General features: G+C 36.9%; 1 pseudogene; it reads right to left on the bottom strand.

The window, feature by feature from the left end:
• Positions 1-6,135: 6,135 nt before the first annotated feature.
• On the bottom strand, positions 6,136-6,739 carry LOC149164026 (gamma-glutamylcyclotransferase 2-2 pseudogene; annotated as a pseudogene).
• Between the last annotated feature and the right edge of the window lie 696 nt (positions 6,740-7,435).

The raw sequence follows: 7,435 nt of genomic DNA, 5'->3' as shown, positions 1-7,435 counted from the left end.
CGCATGCAAGGGAATTTAACAGCATGCATGTCATTGTGCATACGCATACGATCCCACACATTTGGCACACTCACCGAGGTGAAGACAGGAAGCAAGTCTGACTGGAGTTGAACATGTACTTCTACAATTTGATGTGCATGGTCTCTAGCACACACTTGGAGATCAGCACAGACACTATGCATTAGTATGTTGCTGGTCCAGCCACACTCAAGATGATGATGTGCATGCTATCAAATGAGTTGGACTGAGGGGCCATATCAGTGTACCTAGATGCAATGGAGGCAAGAGTTCGCTTTTAGCAGGATGTCACCATTGAGCGCACAAACACCATCATGGACGACCAAGCTTGGCATCAGTTCGCCACCATCGACCATCACAAGGATGTCAAAGAGTTGGTCTCACCACAATGGTCCGAGTGTTAGTGATGTCTTGCATGGCTTGCTCAAGCTATTTTGTCTCACATGGGTACATGTGCAGATTGTATGTAATGTCTTGTCAAGTGGAAGTTCAAGTGTCGATAGTTGAATGTAACAGTCATAGAGTAGTTGAAGAGTCATGAGGATAGACGAATGGTCACAAAGAGGAATGTCAAGGGTCACCCCACCCTTTGCTAGAAATAGAACCTCATAACTCATTGTAAAGAATTTTGGTTAGCCAAGCTTCTGATAACAATATCTTAGAGAAAGCTTGGACAATATTATAATGAGCTTTGGCGTCTCCATTGTGTAGAGCTAGTATATCTCTTTGGAGGAGCAGGCGGTTATGATTGTAACGTTCTGCTATCGGAACTAGTGGCTAGACATGGATGTATTGTATGATTAGAACTTACACTTCTTAATATAACAGAGCCAACACATTTCATGCATATGTTGTATTGTATTCCAGCTATCTTGTTACTCTAAATGATATATGTATCTTTTTGCTTGCACATGCATGTATGGACTATTTTGTATGAGTATGTATGAATCTTACTGAAATGTGTTGTTGGTTTAACCATTGCTTTGGATTGCTTGCTAACTTTCTTTCTAGTTTGTGACGCATCTTTGCTTGTGTGTTCCCTTCCAAGCCATGTGTTATCACAGGTTTCCAAGGGCCACACTCACCTCACTTTCCGTGTGTTAGAACCGTTCATGCACCTTCCTTGACTTGCCGCAGCTTTCACACCCTTGCTACCAATAGGGACATCTTACTTGCCTCTGTGCGAAATGACAGTGAAGGCAATACTGCACTGGGACTCCTACACCAAACAGTCTGAGGTCTAATTGGGAATTCTTACCAGGGAGATACCCTGACATGTTGGCGAGTCCAGCACCATCAACATTTTTGGCGCTAGAAGGAGGGCCATATGACAAGCTGAGTCCTCATCATCTGTTTGAGTCTTCGCACATCTATCATGGAGTTTGTTATAGTTTTTCATCCAAAATGTATGTCCAACGGACATATCTTTCACATCAAGAGGGAGTTCTGGGATCACTTGTCACAAATCACGTATGATGGTGAAGGCGAAGTGGCTTGGCCTGTGCACTTAAATGGCTTCTATGCGATCATGGAGGGCATGGAAGATTTTAATGAAACAAAGGTTTGTTCGCTGCTCGCACACACACTTCGCAACCACCCATCATAATGGTGTGGCACACTACCTCATAACTCTGTGCACTCATTCAAGTAGTTCGGTGACCTAATCGAATCTGTTTTCCACCATTTTGATCCTGAAGTACTTGATAAAAATTTTATAAAACAACAGAAAGCCTTGCATGAATCACTTATGGATTTTTTGGAGCGCTTCCATCTATTCATGTTTGAAGGACCGAAAATTCAAATGAAATTTCAATATCTCATGGGCAAATTTGAATATTCCCTTATCCAATCTATCAATCCCAAGAAGTTCAAGCTCAAGCCCCATGTAGGGCGATTTAATGGTATTCTAAATCCCTATTATTTAATTTTTCAAACCGGGGGTTTCATAAACTTAGAAGAAAAACAAAATATATGGGACCTCAGATGAAACTGGTGTAGGAAGCTTGTTTAGAATGTAAATTCAAATTACAAATCTAAACTATTTTGAAAATAAAATATTTAGATCTATTTTTTGAAAGCATAAAAATGTTTGATCAATGGAATTAGTTTACTTTAGAAGATAAATAAGAGTCTCTTGTTCAAGAGTCCTGGTTGTCCTTCTACAATCTTTCTATAATAACATTTCAAAACATCTAAGAAAGTTGGAAAGAAAGCATATGAATGAAAGCAAGTAAATATTGCTTTTAGTTCAGTTCTTAGCTCATGGAGAAGAGTCTCCTAACTTAGGAGGTCCTGGTTGTCCTTCTCACATAAAAACTAGTTGAAAGGAAATCAATCTTCACATAAATTTAAACTAGGAAAGCATATAAGAAAGTAAATCTTGTTTCAGTTCAATCTAGCTCATAGAGAAGAGGCTCCTAACTTAGGAGGTCCTACTTGTCCTTCTCACATAAAAAATAGCTACTGAAAGGAGATCAATCTTCACACAACAAAACGTGTCCATAACATGAATTCATACTGAGATTATCTCAAGTATTTACAACAAAGAAATAAGATGAACATCCAGAATTAAAACTAGTATATTCACAACTATGAACATTACTCTACAACAAAGTGTACTTATCTTGGTATGGGGATCCTTCTATTCCTCAATGAGCACACATGAACAACTATCACACCTTAAGAATCAAACAACACTCATAACTCATGATTTTGAGAAAATGATATTATTCATGCTGAATGAACAATCATAAATCTGAGGCTAATGAATAACTGACAACTGTTTTTTTTTCTTTGAAGGATGCTCCTTTTATTTATACATGAATTAGGGATATCTACTCAATAAATGTAGATCCCTTAAATATCTACTAGATCCATACTTGTCTCAACTTATCCCTAAATACTAGATACAAATCCCATGACACATCAAAATCTCCATGATATTTCTCTTTGGAATATGGTCCACCTCTTGAGTTGAAATTCGAATTTGATCTTGGAAGGCCAAATAAGGCTGCCTTGGAAGCTTCCAAATGATCTACACATATCATCAAACTCAATCCACTTTTAGGTATAACCAAATACATGTTATTTCTCTAAATTTTAATCATAAATTTACTCTAAATACATGAAATTAATAACTTTGGAAAATGTAAATGTGAACTCATGTAGTAATGATAATGTAGGTTTATGTAGTGACAATATGATGGAATGAGGTGACAAAATGAGGATAAAGGTGAAAGATAGAGTGAAAGTGAATGTTAATTTTGGAACCCCAACATACCCCCCAACTTAAGTTATTGCATGTCCTCATGCAATCTATTGCATTGATTCACTTTATCATGATTTAATATTTTTGCATTGTCTTGCTTTTATATGAACTTTGGCTGATATCAATTTTTTTTAACTTCACATATTTTTCTTTTTGACAATTTTGTTCTTTTTGCAAAGTGTTCTTTCTGAAAAACATTCGATTGCAACATATTATTTTGGTTGGTTCTTGTGTGACAACCAAAATTTGATTAGTATTGGTTCTTGTGTAACAATACTTTTGTTGTTTTTTTGTTGCATCAAAATACTTTGAAAACATTTAATCAACCATTCATTCTTCGATCATTATTTGCAAAACATGTAACGTTTGAATCATAATGCAATAGTAGTTGTTTGGAAAAAGTATGTCGGTTAGGATGACATCTGCATAAAGGACATATATGACATATGAAATGTGATAATGGAATATGAATGCAATATATTTATAACGAAATGTGAATATGAGGTATGAACATGAAATTGCTAAAGCATTTTCCAAAAATTATAATTTTAGTTTTAAAGGAATTGTATGGTAAAAAGCTATAAAAGAACATACGCTTACTTACCTAAGTGAACAAACTGTGTATATGTAGAAAAATGTATCTCCTGCTGTTGAAACATGGAATGAAGAATACAAGAATGTGATATGTGTCTTGCTTGTATACATGATGAATGAAGTCGTGAATGTGGATCCTTTATTACTACTACTGAATCTATTCCAAAGTATAAAATACTATTGAATCTGCTACCGAACCATATAGTCTTCATGTCGTCCCCTATCGTGGCACAATTCTTTCCATGTGAATAAATGTGTCTATGTTGAACATGGAAAGAATTCATTGGATTACCGGTCATTGATGAATGTCATTAACCAATGAGAGGCAAACTCACCATTAATGTCAATGAGTGCCAAGGTACCTAAGTACATCTTGCGAAGTGCGAATACATGAGCAGACGACGAGCCACTTGCAAGATCCAAAAAACAAGGGACATCAATGTATTCCCATTGTTTGTTGGCAAGAAGACTTGCCATTAAGGCATGCAAGCCTCAAGATACTAATAATGACTCTAGTATTTACCCTAGATAAGGCGTTGAGGTCGATGGGTCAAGACTTGTTGATAGGTTGTCCTTCAGGAATCCCACATCAGTCAACATGAGTTCGCATAAAATGATTGATAGGACTATAGATAAAAGATGTCACAGTCAAATAGATTTTATGGCAAGGAAAACAAGGGAATGTAGAGAGATGGATGGTTTATTCGTGAGGCAAAAAGATGAACAAAAAAGTAGGAAAAAATGTATGCGACTTAGAAAAGTAGACATATATGAAGTCATGATGGATAAGTCAATGAACCAGTGGACTCCAAAACAGATGATTGGTGAGGCTTTGAAGGAGAAGTGTGGGTAAACATATCATGACACAAAAGGTTTCTGTCTAGCGGCAAATGTCATGACATATGTAATTAACTCCTTCAAGCTTTCAATGATGAATGTGATTTCTGGAGATCACATTTGCATGAACTTGGATCGTCTGCACACTTGTAAATTCTTAGTACAAATCCTGCATGAAAATTGTGAGAGATTTTTGAAAGACATAAAATGCAAGCATCAATGCTAGCAACGAAATAAAATAAAATGAATTTCTTTTACCTATTGCCTTTGCGTGCAAGTTCCTTTGAAGTAACTCCAAGAAAGCAAGTTAGCATAAATTGTTTTCAAGAGTTATGAAATGTCCATTTGCAATTATTATTATTATTATTATTATTATTATTATGATTATTAATTTTTATTTGTTTTTAGTTGTTTTGATTTTATTTGTTTTTAATTTTTATTTGTTTTTAATTGTATTGATTTTTAAATATTTTTTTAACTGTTTTGATTTTTAATTTTTTGTCATGCTTTAAGATTTTAATCCCAAATTAATCATATTCAACTTAGTATACATGCTAATTTTCCATTTATCTTGAATTTTTGAAAGAAATTTAATGTAATATAAGGCTAATTATGATGTTTTATGTTAAGTAACAACTAGAGCAACTAAAATACATGGAATAGGAGGTTATATTTGTTTTCATTCTAATAGGTGATAAGTGTACAAAACAATTACAACTAAACGAATATGATTTCTTCTGAAAACTTATTAACAGGTAAGGTTTGTGTTAAGTGGCCACGCAGACAGAAAAACCTAGAACCGACATCACACTCCGCATTGGACAGTCCAGATTGTTTTCATTCTCTTTCTCTTCTCTCTGTCGTCCGATCGATGGCTATGCAAGGCTAAAAGTATGGTTGGTGTCAGTCAAAGGCAAAGCAAGAAATCTCATGCCTCACTCTCTTTCTGTTTTGTCGTAGCCTTCTCTTTCTCACGCTTCACTCTGCTCTTCAACGGTTATGACAGGAATAGACTCATCCTCGGGAGGCGCACGCATCTGCTCCAGAACCTGGGAAGTATCCTCATGGCCTAATGCTTCTTCAACGGGATTCTCTATGATGTTTTGAACATCTCGGGCCTCAGCACCAAAAACATTAGTAACTGATTCGCAAGCTTCACCATTTTCATCATATAAAAAATTCTCTAATTCAATTTCTTCTGATTCTTCTTAAGACGTTTCATCCTTATCAAACATTTGTCCAAACACATCAAAATAATCATCTAACTGTTTGTGTAAGCCATCAACAGTGTCCACCTGAGCCAAATCTAGAGACCTACATGTTACCGCCAGCGCATTACCAGCTACAAAATCCATTTCTTTTGAAGTAATAATACCTCTGAATTCCCAACCATGGGAAATTGTGGGATGCCAGAGCTATTAGTATTCACGTGATAGATGTAAAACGTCATGAAAGCCTCCAAGAATTTTCCTCACTTCATTTGCAAGCATTATCACTCCCTGGTCTGCATGGCCAATGTTGTTCATGGCCTGTTCCAACTTGAAAACATAGTCATGGTTATTCCCACATGGGCCAATAGCTTTAGCAATTTTCTGTGCCATTTCTTGTAATGGGGTTGGGCCCAGATAGTACTTGTCTATGCTTTCATTTGGAGTTGATATGAATACTAGGACTCTAGTCAGAAATGAGGTTGCGAATTCTCCTTCCTCTATGTAGAAATCTACAGAGGCCTTAGGATCATATTCACATTCTCTTCTCTCCAGATACTCCAAAGCCAATCTTTCCTTCTCTGGCCCTCCTCCCATACAGTAAGCTCTACCCCAAGAAATCACTCCTTCTTGTGCTTCCAATGTACAGGTCCGAGTTGGAGATTGTGGAGTCCCACGGTGAAAAGTACAAGCTAAATAAAAAACTCTTCGGTAACCCTTGATGTATCCAACGAATTCTTCATCAGCCTTAAAGCCTGGATTCCACACAAAGAACCCATAGCCAAAAACCCATAGCACCATCTTGGAAAATAGAGGAAGATCATTTTCTCCCAACCCTGAATAGTATCTTCATTCAAAGCAGGTCTTTTTTTCAAGTCGATGGTCCAAGCTTTCTTGCTACTTCTCCCAAAAGGACCTAATAGATAAAATACGTTGGGATTTGGGGATACAGGAAATCCTGTGAAATCGGCAGGAGATCATAGGAAATCGAGAGGCCGACTTTACATGAATTTTGAGGATTTTTCTCTAATTAAGTTTAGCAGATGCGTGAAAAATTGTGGGCAGTTGAAACCGTCATAAAGGAATTTTCAATAGACAGATTGAGATCAATGTTGTCGTGTGGGTTCTTCGTGTGAGGAAGGCCATTCCAGTAGCGTGGATGGTTTAGTGGGACATTCTTGCTTTCAAATCTTGCTGACTCGACAAACAGGCAACCAACCGCTTCTGAACAAGCTTGTATAAAGTGGAGATGGCAACGAAACATTCATGGCTCGAAAGTAGGTAGCCACCAAAAATCTGAATGGATGAGGCCCTGTGATAATTTTTAGCGATCTAGAGGGCAGATTGTTGAGATCCTGACGTGGATCCGAGCCCATCATCTGAGATATCAGTCAGACCATAGATTATTATTTCTTACAGGTTGAAAGAAGAAGAACCCGAGCAGAAATCCAAAATTGAATTCCAACTTGCAATTTCGCATGGTTTTTCTTCAACGGATTTTCTCCAGCAC

The sequence above is a fragment of the Pinus tabuliformis genome, chromosome 5_1, assembly GCF_031772625.1.
Source record: "Pinus tabuliformis cultivar Carrire ecotype Pingquan chromosome 5_1, CPIR1, whole genome shotgun sequence".
Taxonomy (NCBI): Eukaryota; Viridiplantae; Streptophyta; class Pinopsida; order Pinales; family Pinaceae; genus Pinus; species Pinus tabuliformis.
This window is presented reverse-complemented; position numbering and strand designations above follow the sequence as displayed.